General features: G+C 35.3%; 1 pseudogene; it reads left to right on the top strand.

Annotated features, from left to right (window-relative positions):
* Nucleotides 1-220: 220 nt before the first annotated feature.
* On the top strand, nt 221-10,863 carry LOC126607160 (uncharacterized; annotated as a pseudogene).
* The last annotated feature ends 4,330 nt before the right edge of the window (nt 10,864-15,193 follow it).

Below are 15,193 nucleotides of genomic sequence, written 5' to 3'. Positions count from 1 at the left end.
CTAGAGCCATCTATACTACAATTACCTTGCACTCTTGGAAGTATTTTAAGTATTTTTATCCCTACTTTTACAGGTGGTAAAATCCCTATTAAGAAATTGACGCCATTGCTGGGGATTGTTTTAAATGATTTGTGTCTATCAACTCTTAGTTAATTATTATTGTATATATCTTTTTATTTAATTGCTGATTTTGTTTTTGTAGGTTACAAGCAATGCAACGATGGAATTTGCACTTCCCCCTGAATTCAATCTGAACCCGGTGGACCACCTATTTGGGTTTCATTAACAGAAATGGGTTATTATGGATTTAAGCCTACAATTTGTGCTCTTTGCAATTCAAAGACCCATGATATCTTGCAATGTCCAGAGAGGAAATATTTTCCAGATTATGTCCAGGAGTATATAAATATGAGAAACGATTCAAAATGGAGCTGGAACAATCCCCATTCAGAGTTCTACACTCAAAGTTTGAAAGAGCATCTTCAGCAGCTTAATGTGCCACAAGAGTTTTCGGTGGAGGACAAACTCTCTAAATTGTTAGAATCAACTGAATCATACATAGAAATAACCAATCAAGGATTTCAAATTCAAGCAGTAAACTGTGGGAGATGCTGTTGGAAATGTGCCCTAAAACCAATCATATGATGATACTTTACGGACATTTCACATGTTAAACTAATATAGTTTAATTTAAAGGGCAAAGATTATTGTTTGAAGCCATCTCATATAAATGTTATACGCTTAAACGATAAGTCCAAGGAATATGTAATTGGGAGAATGCGATCTAAAGAAGTTAGATTCATGAGGCCATTCTCTTTCGTATACATATCCTAAACGTTCCTGATCATAGGATTGCCAATTGGGCATTGACAGTCCATTAAGATCAGTACGTGTTATGTCTTCTCTTAGGGAGAGTGGCTGGTCTCAAGTCATTGGTGTGACTGACACCAAGACAAGCATGTAGGTGCTCAATAGAGAATGAGTCCACTGAACACGATCAACAAGGAGTTCTCATACTCATGTCATGGAGGCAAGTGAATGCGCAACAAGGGATCTCTAACCTTCAAACTGTTTGAGGGAGAATACTCTATGATATGATTAAGAATCTCTGGCCAGAGTATGAATAAGATTTAGGAAGTCGTTCCAAATCACATTCAAGGTAATCATATAAGTAAGAGAATCACATTGGATAGTAGACATGAATAAACTATCAAACCAAACAATGTGGTCAAGAGTATTGTATTAGAGAAATACCGTATTTCATTGTAATCCTAAACTGAATAGGTTCTCCACCTCTTCTGATTAGCTTGGGTAACCATGACTTACTGCTAGGTGTCACTCATGGTTTATGGAGCCCTAAACGTGTATAATCACTAAAGGGAGAATTGAAAGTAAGTTTCAATTCACAATCGATTTGAAAGAGTTTTAATCGCTCACTGCCTTGCTAAAAGGAACCTAATGGATCGTACACCGTGTAAGGTAGAGATTGAAGAAACAACGGAGATGAGTAAGAACAATTAAATGGTTTAATTGTTTATGGCAAGAATTAATTAATATGTTAATTAATCAAACGAATAAGTTCGTTTTAAACCTTGAGTTAGTTTTGGGCCTTAAAGCCCAAATTGGGCTTCGAATCGTCAAGCCCATTAGCTTAAGTTGTATGACAACTTAACAAACAAAATTCCATAAGCCCAAAACAGCCCAAAGGCTTGGGAAAACCGACCATATAGAGAGGGGTAGTGAACTTGGCTTAATTGCAAGTTTGCCACTCCATTGTGAGGTAGTATAAAGGCAACTTTATAGCCATTTCATCCTTAGGGTTTCTTTTAGAGAAAAGATGAGAACACAAGCTCCATTTTTCTCTCTAAGAGGCCGGCCACCCTAGAGGATTTTAGCTAGCAATCTTACTTCCTCTAGGTCACTCATCTATTCTTCAAGTCCTACCTTGGTGTGGAGACTTAGAGGTTCTCAACTTTGGGAACTTGGAGAATCCTTTCAACCATCCTCATCCAAGAAATCCATGGAGCTAAGAAGCAAGAATGAAGGCCCTCTCCTTGGGTGATTAGCCTTTGCTTATTCAAAGAGGAATCAACAAAGGTATAAAGTTTCTCAACTCACTTTGTTTTGAGTTGAGTCTTGGTTCACCCTTCTACTAGGCTTTGAATTTCATGGGTAATGTTTTGTTTTTGAGTGCATACAAGCATGATTCCGCCTTTAATTGTTAATTGCATGCCATAGATGTTGCTCAAATGAACATGTTTTTCACAAAATTTCCTTCAAGTGGTATCAAGAGCCTAGGTCTAGTAGTTGGTGAATCCTTTTGGGTTTTGTATTTTCATAGTTTATGATTTGATGTTGTAATTGTTACAAGCTTTATTCTTGCTTCTTTGAATGTAAATTTTGTAGAAAATTTGCCATCTCAAATGTTGTAGATGTAGTTCAAATGAGCATGAATTTTGGAGCTAAAATTTGGTGCCATGTTTTTGGGGAAATTCGGCCAAATCCAAAGGGTGGATTTTTGGGTTCATGTTTGTCTTGTTAAAAGTGTTTTAAAGTGACATTAGGAACCCCTAAGTACCCTAGTATGGTAATATGTTTTTTCCCTTAAGTTTGAGAGTTTTTGGGGTGTCTTTGGGTGAAAAATGTTCATGGAGCTCTTATGGGTTTTCATGGATATTCTTCATTGTTCTTGTTATGTTCTAACCAAGAACAAAAAGTTTTGGTGTTTTGATTCAAAGTGTTTGATGTTTTTCATAAAGTTTTGTTTATGGTGGTTGGTGTGACTTTATTGTAATAAATGGTATGACATGATTTGTCCTTTTTCAATCAACACCATACCAATCACTTACACATTTTCCTTGTTTCAAGGAACCATGTTTTATGGAAATCACTTTTTCAAACCTACCCATCACCTTTCACTTTTGTTGAAAAATTCAAAAGTTTTATGACACCATCTCTCATCCAAAATAGGCCACCCTATTAAATAGGGTACTTTTGGGGCCTTTATGCAATTACATAAAGTTTTGATACTTTTGTGTATTTGTACTTTGATCTGAAAGTTTACGTTTTTACGTAAAGGCCGAAAATCACTAAAGGACAAATTGTTTTGCTCCTTTAATGAAGTTTTTGCATTTGTTGAAATTTTTGGGTTATAGTTGTAATTACATGAAGTAGTGGACTTTTGTGTTTTTACAAAGGGACCTCAAAAGTTTGTGTTTTGAAAAATAGCACAATGGTTGAGGTTATTGCTTTTCGGCCCAAATTAGTTGAGAACAAAATAGTTTTGTATCTTTAAATGAGAATTGGATTTTCATTTCATTTAGCTCCATTTAAATCAATTCTATGGAAACAAAAACCAAATGAAAATGTTGCATTCAAGTTTAATTAGTTAAAGCGTTAATAAATTAAGGAAATGGTGATTATGAACCTAAGCCTATGATAATTGAGCTATGTGAAAGGCCCATCTCAAATTTGTTTGAACCATGGGAATGTGTAGATTAGATTTTGGTTGTAATTTGATATGATCAAATGTTGTAAAAGAGCATAAGCTCTTCTTTACTTTAAAGTAATTTGTTTTGATCAAATGTTGTAAAAGAGCATAAGCTCTTCTTTACTTTGAAGTACTCCTTTCTTGTTATATTTGATATGCATGAATTTGGAGTAGTTGGGTCCAACGCCCAATAGGAAAAACACACCTTAATGTGATTAAACGTGTAACTAAAATCAATCACCATCCCTAGACCGAGATTCAACACTAGGCTAGTGTTGGATCGAATCAAAGGTTCATAGTCATCCTAAGGCCCTAAGGCAACTATATAGTCCATCAATGAATGCAAACCTTATGTTAGTAGTACCATATACTTTTGCTTTAAAAACCGTTTTACAAGCATAGTGGGAGTATCATGTACAACTAAATCAATCACATGGACCAATAGTTGTAATAGGACCAAATTGTTTTAATAAGATTAAAATGCATGCTTATATGTGATGAGACCTAAAACCCTCAACCAAACCATTATTAAGTTGATAAGCGTGAGAGTACTTTGAACACTCTTTCGTGGCCTTCCACCGTGGTAGGCTCCGATCGTTTGTGACTCGTACACCGATTTCACCCTATCATGGGGGAGTACAAAGTGCGTGCTTACACTCAAGAGGAGTTCTATATGCATACATGATGTTGTGAAGGTAGGCAACGAGAATGATCAACATCATATCATTGTAAGGTTGTTCTTAAACCCCTACTCAAACTTGCATGGTGGGAATGACTTAACTAAGTGCAATGGAGCCAACATCATATCATTGTGAGGCTTCATTCTCTAGAGGCCAAATAAGATGGGTACTTGCAAGAGATGCAAATGAGTAAGCGTACTCTCTCATTATTATTGATGCTAGCCAACATCATATCATTGTGAGGTGGGCTTGGTAATGATGAGTCTCCCATACCCTACTAAGAGTTTCCTCCAAAACTCTCAAATTCCGATGAGGGATATGGAATTTGCCAAAAAATAGTGGGTGGTGCTATTTGATTTAAAGACCCGAATCAAATGGCTTAAAATCAATCAATTTATATTCGTTATGTATTTATTTACCAATATATTTGCAAACGCTATCCAAAACTTGACAAAGAAAAAGCCGAAAGCTTTAGTTTCCAGACTTGGTACCACAATCCCATAGATTGTCTTAAATGGATTGTATATGTACCTAAGTAGTCTCATCCTCACAATCTTCCTATTGATAATGTATCATTGGAAGAACATGTTAGATAAGTCTATCATAAAGAGGACAACACTTTTAATGTCATAATTCTTCAATTACAAATTGTTGTATGAAGAAGTAAGAATTGCTTTGAACAACTCTTACTTAACGCAAACATTAGTGCTTGTTTCTTTGTTACATGAACAAGGAACTTGAGAAGTAAGCACAAGGGCATGTACATTTTATGTGCCATGATTCTTCACTTACAAATTGTTGTATGAAGAAATGAGAGTTGCCTTGAACAACTCTTGAAAGTTTGTAATTATGTTTAGAACATAATGGTTGGTTGACAAAAATAGTCCATCAACATGGACTTATGATGATTTTGAATCATTGAGTGTTGAAGTGTTAAAACCACTTCACGAGACGAAAACTAGGCAAGGACTTCACTTTTGTGTCCCTATCCAAATGGTTCACTAAGTTGATTGTAAACTATATAGTGAACAATAACCACACGCTCTCCAAATTGTTTGATGTGTGTAACACAATTGAAATAAGTTTCAAGAGAGATAGTGGGAGTTTAGAGACCATGACTATTGTAGTCAAAGGAGAAGTCAAATGAAGAAGGCGAAATAACTCCAAGGGAACAAACTTTATGAAAGGATGGACATTGGAAGGGGTATTTGTAAGAAATGTCTTGCAAGTGTCAAGAACACACCTTTCGAAGGTGTTGTAAATTGTTCTTGAATAGTTCAAAACAGTTGGTTCTTCTACTTGAATGCTTGATTCTGTATTAGTAACTATGTTTTACAATCGTTGTAAAAGTGTGGCTAATAAGAAGTAGAAGATTAATGAGAGAAGAGAAAGTACTTCACATTCGGAACGTGAATCAAATGTAGATCTCTGCGAAAGCAGGTAGTACTTGCTTCCTCATATGAACTACCAAAGAAAATGAAAAACAAAGATTGTCTTTACATTCCAATTGAATAAAGGAACTTAATTCCGTATGAGAAATGGATAAATGTTTTGTTTGACAAAACATTGTTCTTTATTAATGAATGATTAGATTATTGTAATCTAATTGATTATCTCTATAATAGAGATGATATGGTAGTGTTAACTGTTTAGAATATAACGATGCTTAAAACCCAAAAGGTTGCAAGGTAGTGACTAATCCCAACTGAATTGTGATACCTCTAAAACATAAATTACGAGTTGGTCATAGATGGATGTTCTGGATCGTTAGATCCGGATCCAATGCCTTCTTGTTAAAATTGTATAGAGGCAAAATGTTTGAATCTTTATTCTTTTGGAAAGGAAGAAAGAATCACAAAGTTGTTGAGGTTAATTCACTTAGATGTTAGTGGCACTTGTCCACAACATAATACTACTCATGTTGTATGACATTCACCGAAGATCGCTCTAGGTTGGACTATCATTTATTTTGAATAAACTCAAGTCCGAATACTTTGCAAAAGGTTTCAAAGAATTCAAGAATGTAAGTTGATGAGTAAGACGTCTAAAGTATTTACCTCCTTAGATTTGATCCAAGGAAAGGTAACACTTTGGAAAAGTTTCCTTGAAAGATATCAAGGAAAGAAGCATCATAAGATAATGGATTTCTCCATTAGGAGAAGAACAAACTTGAATAAGATTTAGTTTGTTGGATGTTATCAATTACCCATATATAGGATATATACTTCTAAGACAATATGATTGTCAATTAGAAGATCTTCCAAAATTTTTATGACTCCATAGGATGTAGTTGGAAAGAAAGATAAGTCTTAATCGTGTTAAGATTTGGGGTTGTGTGCTAATAAGCAATATTTGTTTGAGAATTATCTTGTGGATATCCTTAAATTAACCTTTGGATATCACTTCTATAAACCAACTAACAAATGTTGTTTTGTTGGGTAGTTCATTGTAATCCTACAATATGATTTGCCTAAGCACAAATGAACGAGAGATAGAACTCAAAGAATGGGTTCTTTGAGAGACAAGATGATAATCAACAAATATAACAACCTAGTTCCTACACCACAAGCTCCAAGGTAGTCGAGAAGGATTTATAAACTGTCTTAGTTGAATGGTTTGAACTTTATGACTATGTCATAGAGTTACACCTCTTAATTCGAAAGAAATAAGAATGAAAATCCTTATGACTACATTGAGTGTATATACGACATATACTCAAGGAAATGGTAAAGTACCATTTGACCCGAAATAATGAAACCTTCATAGCTAATTGGTAGCTTAAGGTGACTACAATCAAAGAGAATGGTTGACTTGGAAGAAACCATCTTTGACATAGTCTTGGTTTCAATTAATTCAAAGATTGCTAGCTACAACTAAATGGTGATTCAATGTTTGGACATAATATGGGTTTCCGAAACCATTATTAAGATAGTCTTGATAATATATGTCTAAAACTATGAATCACAAGACATGTAAGTTGTAGAGATCCATCCATCATGAATCTTAGCAAGCTAGTGGGAGCTATAAGCGTCTTATGAGAGAAAGATCAAATCGTTTGATTTCTCATAAAGATGTAAATGAATCTTTTGTTTACTAGGTTTACAAAAGATTAGTGGGAGTTAATCATGTTTCTAAATTTGAATATATATATATATGTGTGTGTGTGTGTGTGTGTGTGTGTGTACATATATGATATATTAATTTTGGAAATGAAAAGAATACTTCTTCGTTAAAGTTATGACTTTAAACATTCTATAACGATAGAATGTATATGAGAGACATAGTCTATAAACATGGGATGGAAATCTATAATGATAGATTTCACGATATAATTGGATTATATCAAGCCCTAATGATAGACAAAAGATGCTACGAAGTTTCTCATATGATGATAAACTTCAATCAGAAGGACAACTCTAGTGAGACTAGGAAGTTGCTCTTCTCAAAGGGAACATACCTTTTTTACTCCTAAAGAAACATAATGCATAAATAGAATCCTTTATGCATACGCATAAAGGTGGTTTATGTATTTCATATTGTATGAAAAACATTGATATCAGTTGTACCAAGATCGGTACAAGACGATATCAATGCAAGCCCAGGATCAGAACCATGGCAACTGTCAAGTGAATCCTTAAGTATTTAAGAAATACTAAAGGATATATTCCTCAAAGAATGAGGAAGAATTAGAGTAACGTAATTGAAGCGTAAATGTATTAAATTATGAATCTAATTCATCATTGGATATTTCTTCATTATGAATGAAGAGATAATCAGATATCCTTTTATTATGACTAAAGAGATATTTGGATGGAAACATTAAAAGTAATGACTTTAGTGTGTTCCATTGTGAATGCAAAATATATTGCCATATAGAAGCTTACAACAATGTTGTTTATATGGGAAAGTTCATTTATGAACTCTCTATTCGGTTCCAACCAGAAAGTGTCTCCAGTGTATCGACACTATGACACTAATGGGACGATAACTCAAGCCAGGGAATTAAGGTCTCATCAATATCCGAACTCAAATGAGAGACTAAACCACATGATTAAGAATCATGTATAATGGTGACGTCGTTATTCTCAAGTTTGCTTCTATGGATAACATATAGATATCCATTGTCTAGGCCTACTACTCAGCCATTTTTGAAATGACTACAGAAGAGGTATCATCATTGATGACCAGACTGATTGGCTCTAGTGCAAGTGGGAGATTGTTGGAAATGTGCCCTAAAACCAATCATATGATGATACTTTACGGACATTTCACATGTTAAACTAATATAGTTTAATTTAAAGGGCAAAGATTATTGTTTGAAGCCATCTCATATAAATGTTATACGCTTAAACGATAAGTCCAAGGAATATGTAATAGGGAGAATGCGATCTAAAGAAGTTAGATTCATGAGACCATTCTCTTCCGTATACATATCCTAAATGTTCCTGATCATAGGATTGCCAATTGGGCATTGACAGTCCGTTAAGATCAGTACGTGTTATGTCTTCTCTTAGGGAGAGTGACTAGTCTCGAGTCATTGGTGTGATTGACACCACGACAAGCATGTAGGTGCTCAATAGAGAATGAGTCCACTGAACACGATCAACAAGGAGTTCTCATACTCATGTCACATGAGAACTCATGGTTGGGATAATGCAAAGTAGTCCTTTGACCTGAGGCATCATAGTTGCCTTGTGGTTAAGTCCTTGATCTTTGACTATGTCAAAGTCACTCCGTCAGAGGGTGTCCACGGCATAGTTGGGGTTAAGCCAATTAGCCATGGAGGCAAGTGAATGCGCAACAAGGGATCTCTAACCTTCAAACTGTTTGAGGGAGCATACTCTATGATATGATTAAGAATCTTTGGCCAGAGTATGAATAAGATTTAGGAGGTCGTTCCAAATCATATTCAAGGTAATCATATAAGTAAGAGAATCACATTGGATAGTAGACATGAATAAACTATCAAACCAAACAATGTGGTCAAGAGTATTGTATTAGAGAAGGACCGTATTTCATTGTAATCCTAAACTGAATAGGTTCTCCACCTCTTCTGATTAGTTTGGGTAACCATGACATACGGCTAGGTGTCACTTATGGTTTGTGGAGCCCTAAACGTGTATAATCACTAAAGGGAGAATTGAAAGTAAGTTTCAATTCACAATCGATTTGAAAGAGTTCTAATCGCCCACTGCCTTGCTAAAAGGAACCTGATGGATCGTACACCGTGTAAGGTAGAGATTGAAGAAACAACAGAGATGAGTAAGGACAATTAAATGGTTTAAATGTTTATGGCAAGAATTAATTAATATGTTAATTAATCAAACGAATAAGTTCGTTTTAAACCTTGAGTTAGTTTTGGGCCTTAAAGCCCAAATTGGGCTTCGAATCGTCAAGCCCATTAGCTTAAGTTGTATGACAACTTAACAAACAAAATTCAAGAAGCCCAAAACAGCCCAAAGGCTTGGGAAAACCGGCCATATAGAGAGGGGTAGTGAACTTGGCTTAATTGCAAGTTTGCCACTCCATTGTGAGGTAGTATAAAGGCAACTTTATAGCCATTTCATCCTTAGGGTTTCTTTTAGAGAAAAGATGAGAACACAAGCTCCATTTTTCTCTCTAAGAGGCCGGCCACCCTAGAGGATTTTAGCTAGCAATCTTACTTCCTCTAGGTCACTCATCTCTTCTTCAAGTCCTACCTTGGTGTGGAGACTTAGAGGTTCTCAACTTTGGGAACTTGGAGAATCCTTTCAACCATCCTCATCCAAGAAATACATGGAGCTAAGAAGCAAGAATGAAGGCCCTCTACTTGGGTGATTAGCCTTTGCTTATGCAAAGAGGAATCAACAAAGGTATAAAGTTTCTCAACTCACTTTGTTTTAAGTTGAGTCTTGGTTCACCCTTCTACTAGGCTTTGAATTTCATGGGTAATGTTTTGTTTTTGAGTGCATACAAGCATGATTCCGCCTTTAATTGTTAATTGTATGCCATAGATGTTGCTCAAATGAACATGTTTTTCACAAAATTTCCTTCAGATGCTATAATGATCAAGAGGTTGGTACAGGAATCGAGGAGCCAACTGCCTGTTAATCATGCCCAAAAGAGAAAACAGTTGACCTTAAACTCCCACCTGAACTTATCGCTACCCAGTTTTATGTGCCACTAGCACCTTTTCCACAAAGGCTGCAAGAAGACATCAGTGTTAATGTGTTGGGGGAGGCTCACAAAAATGCAGCATTAAGCATGTCACATGGTTAACTTTTCGGCCAACTAAACGATTTGGATACATGGAAAATGGTTGTTGATGGGAAAGTTTTAGTTGCTATATTGAACAGTGCACTAACACAGCCAATCATACTTAACGGTATTCAGTGCAGGTCATACAAGCAGACTATGATCCACAAGGAAACAAAGAAAAAGCATAATGGCAACCTAATTCTTCGTCAAGAAATTCGGCCAATGCAGAAATTGTGGGTGTTAAATATAAGGTGTAAGTTAGTTTGACGAAGATGTAAACCTAGCTGGAGGGGATCCTAGTTTATTACAACATTTCATCAACATAGAAGGGCTAATATGAAGGATTCAACCACTTCCCTGAAATACATAATTGACAAACATCATCTTATTTCATACCTAATGTTGTCGTATGATGCTATCAATGAGTGGTTGACTCTAAGAGAACAAGTGACGTGATCATCAATTCATTCATCTATGTCTAGCTATAGACGTTAACCAAAAGCGCCTATTGAACATTCGTGGGTTTTTATCACCTAGCACCATTAGAGTTGTTTCTCACTGTTTTAAAGTGTTTTTAGTGCGTTTTGAAGTGTTTTAGTGTGTCTTGAAAGAAAAATACGAAAATTTGAAAAACAAAAGTAGAAAATGTTTTGAAAAACCCAAAAAGAGTCATTTTAGAGTCGTTTTTTGTGTGTTTGTGTCTTAGGATATCTTCCAACACAATGATGAGGATTTGGTTTTTAATTGCATGACTGTTAAAGAAAATTACAAACATGGGTGGAAGTTTGATATGCTCTTTGGTTAATGCTTAGTTGTAGTTGTCATTAACGAATTCACATGTAATCACAAAGGAAAAAAAATCAGTTTTTGTAACATGCTTGAAGGAAGGAACTCAAACTAACGCTATAACCCTGAGAGACTTGAGCCTAAACTTTATTTGGAGAGTTATTAATCTGTGATTTCTTGTTTTCTAAAGTCGTTGCATAATCTCATTATTTTTGCATGGTTGCTACTTAGAATGCTTTTTATCACTTCAGTTCCAAATACTAGAACTCATGCCCATTTCATTTAAAGCTTAAAATTGAGTGCACAACATATAACAAGATGAAGTTGTTTAGTAGTTACCACCAGAGCTAAAAAACCTTCATCCTATGCATTTGTTTTGTAGGTTTAACCCCTTTGAGCCTTATTTAGCCTATTTCCCTTGTTAGCCACATTATCCCTACCTAGCCTAGAATAGGACTATCCATACCTTTGTTCTTAAAGTATAGTGGAGCATGACTTAGAGGGTATTCCTTTTGATCAAACATATTGCAGAAATCAAGTGTAGGGGAAGGATATGTACACGGGTGGAAAGAAAAAAAAGAAGAAGAAAAAAAACGTGAAAAGAAGACAAAAAAAGTTGTGAAAATAAGTGAGAAAGAACTCACAAGTATTGGTTGTTGAAGAAAGGGTCCAAAAAGTTTGAATATGACCCTAAGTATGTATGAAATTCTCTTAGTGTTTCAAGTTATTTACTGCATTCAAGAGTGAATTCTAAGTTGATTTCATTACTTTGCTTACTATTACTTTAAGAACCTTTGTTTATCCTTACCTTTCTTTGTTAGCCAATACCCTTAGCCCCGTTACAACCCTTAGACTTTAATCTTGAGTGTTGTGTGTTCAATAATGTGGAGTTTGGGATTGGTATGAGCATATGGTATCCCTGGTTCTCGCGTCTAAGTAGTAGCATTCCATTCATGAGATCATATATATACATGCATTGATAATTCCAGAAATTGCCTTCTTTGATCATAATATATGTGAGTGTTAGTTTACATGTTTACATCAATCTTCTCACATATACCTAGTATAGGGAGTGTAGTCAGAAAATCTGTGTGAAAATAGAGTGTATATCCGGTGAGGAATTGAGGGAATTCTCTAAGGCATGTTACTACATTTAAAATGTTGTTTTAATTGATTAAATGCGAACTGGTGAGTGATGACTGTGATTAAGTGTGTGCTCGAGGGTAAGGATAACTAAAATCTATGAGAGTAGTGATTTTTAACATGTCATGTTTATTGGAAATCCCTGAGGCAAACGTTGGAAGATCTAGGTTATGTTTTGTTTGTTTTGTTTGTTTCGTTTTGCTCGAGGACTAGCAAAAGTTAAGTGTGGGGGAATTTGATAGGAGCATATTTATGCGACTTAGTTAGCTTGTTTTCTTGTATTTTCATAATTAGTTTGTGCTTATTTTAGTGTTTTAAGCTATTTTCGTGTGTTTGTAGGTCCAAATGACAAAGTTGGCAAGAAAGTGCATTTTGGAGCAATTTTGGGCCAAGAATGGATAGCACATGCATGGAGTAAGGTGGATGGATGTTTTTGAAGTTCAAGAGGCTAGGAATGTGCTAAAAAGATGAAGAAAATAAATTCAAGGCAACGAAGATAAGGAATCAGCTCAAAAGAAGGAAACATTATCCAAAACCTTATCCAACCTTATCTTATCTAGTCTTATCTTATCTTATCCCATATTATCCAAACATTATCCTATTTAATCCAACAATATCTAAACTTATCTCCAGCTAGAAAAGGAGTCCTTATCCTATTCTAAATACTTCCCATTTGAATTTAGGAGTCCCAATCCATCTAAACACATTAATTCTTTTCCCTCTAGGAAATTGCTATGCAAATCCTTCTCCTCTACAACCTTTGTGCCGTACCCTAGGCCTATGAATACATATTTATCACCACCCTCTACCATATTTTCCTACACCACACACCCACATATTCAGATACAATTGAGAGAATTCTTTGGAGCCCTTTGTCGTGCCTTGAATTCAACATTGGATTGCTGGAGCGCTCTTATGTGTTTTCTATCTTTTATTTTCAATGTCTAATTTAAGTTATCTTTGTTTAATTGCAAACATGAGGAACTAATTTCTTTTTAGTTAGAGGTGAATTCGAAGCCATGATTATATGCTTTATATGAATTGATTACATCCATTTATTGTTTCTTGAGTCTTGAATGTGATTTACTTATCTGAGTTATTAAAACTTGTTTATGCATGTTGATTGAGGATGCATACTTAGTTTGCATGCATAAACTTGATGCTAGATTATAAGGGAGTTTCACCTAATCGTTATGAACTTATATTCATAAGTAGTGGAAGTCACTAGTCATGATTGTGTTAAGTAAATTCTTGGCAGGAGTATCATGCTTTTCATAGTTACGAATGTCTCGTCAATGCTTATGATTTTCAAAGAACTTAATGACCTTTGATATGTTTTCTATCATGCTTTTCATAGTTAGGGGACTTGAGAAGGATAATTTGATTGTGATGCGTATCCCGTCCAATTCAATGAAATAAGGAAAATCTGATGGTTAATTTGTGCTATCACGGTTAACTTGGGGTGTTGTCATTCACGGTTTAAAGGAATAATAACTGGAAATTGGTTTGTTTGCATATGTCATGTGTGGAGAAGGACCCTCTAACTAGCCTTTTACCCCTATCAATTCACCAAATTCGTTTTTATAAAGTGTTTTATGCAAAGTTTCTGTTTTAAGTTTTAAATTCGTCAAAAACAATCCCCCATCCATTAAGTCTTGTTAGTTGAGTCATAATCTATTTTCTTTTAGTCTTTTGAGTCAAGTTAAGTTTTATTTTCGTCCAAATCACTTGTTAGGTCTAGAATTGAGTCTTTTTGATTGTTTGTTGCTGTTTTGAGTGTTTTGAGTCAGTTTTGAGTCTATAGAGTCCAGTTTAGTGTTTTTTAGTCTTATTTGTGTTGATTAGTATCCCTAGTTAATCCCCGGTCTAGAACGATCTCTACTTACATCTTTGCTACAATTGTCATCAATAGGGTTTAATTTGTGTGTCAAATTAATTTCTAATTAGCTTTTTAATCTGTGTTTTTGCAGGTTGCATTTGGACTCGAAGGGCCTTAAATATCCATTAAGCGTGCAAAATTCAACTGAAACATGCTTTCAGCAGCATTCATTCAACCACATTCATTAGACCTCAACAAATGAAAATTAGTTCTGAAATACTCACAATGGGGGTTTAATGTGCTACTCTCTGCCCTGTTTGGAAACTTTGCTCACTCTTTCTCACTTACAAATTCCATTACATTCAAGTTTGGGGGTGGACCATGCAACACAAAGGAAGGCATTTATCAACTCCAGCACTTAGATCCAGATTTTTGCTATGTTTTCCCTAAACATTCATCTAATGGAGGCATGCAAGCACAACAAATACATGGCATAAGTATAGTAGATCAATGGATGCATGCACGTACAAAATTCACAAAGGCAAACTATAGACAATTATTAGAGTTTGATGTGAGCCATCATCCTAATGCTATGAACTACTCTCAGCTAATGCAGTGAAGGGAGCATGTTTTATACCTTTTTAACTTTGAACCTGAGGATCTCGTGAAATTTACTAGGCTCTTATCCTCCAGATCTTCGGTTTGTTGTGCTTCGTGTTCTTCATCTGTGTTATCACTGTGGCTTTTAGGATTTCTACATAGAAAGCACACATCTATGAGGGTTTCCTCTATTTTCTTATAAAAAAGGAAACTGGAAACGGCGATGACTAAGAAAATGACGTTGTTTACCTTTTTGCACTTATAGATCCGTTTATGGGTTGTTTGCCCAAAAGAAGCGAAAAGGCAAGATTTGCATAAATGGTGGATGAGTGAGAAGCAGTTGGGGGTTTCGAAGCTCGAAATGAGAAATGGGAAATGAAAGGGGGGTATTCTAGTTGTTATTATGGGGCGCGTGTGCACTTGCAGCTGAAACCCGTT

Source organism: Malus sylvestris, chromosome 16, assembly GCF_916048215.2.
Source record: "Malus sylvestris chromosome 16, drMalSylv7.2, whole genome shotgun sequence".
Classification (NCBI taxonomy): Eukaryota; Viridiplantae; Streptophyta; class Magnoliopsida; order Rosales; family Rosaceae; genus Malus; species Malus sylvestris.
The sequence above is the reverse complement of the archived record's forward strand: the minus strand, read 5'-3'. Positions and strand labels throughout refer to the sequence as shown.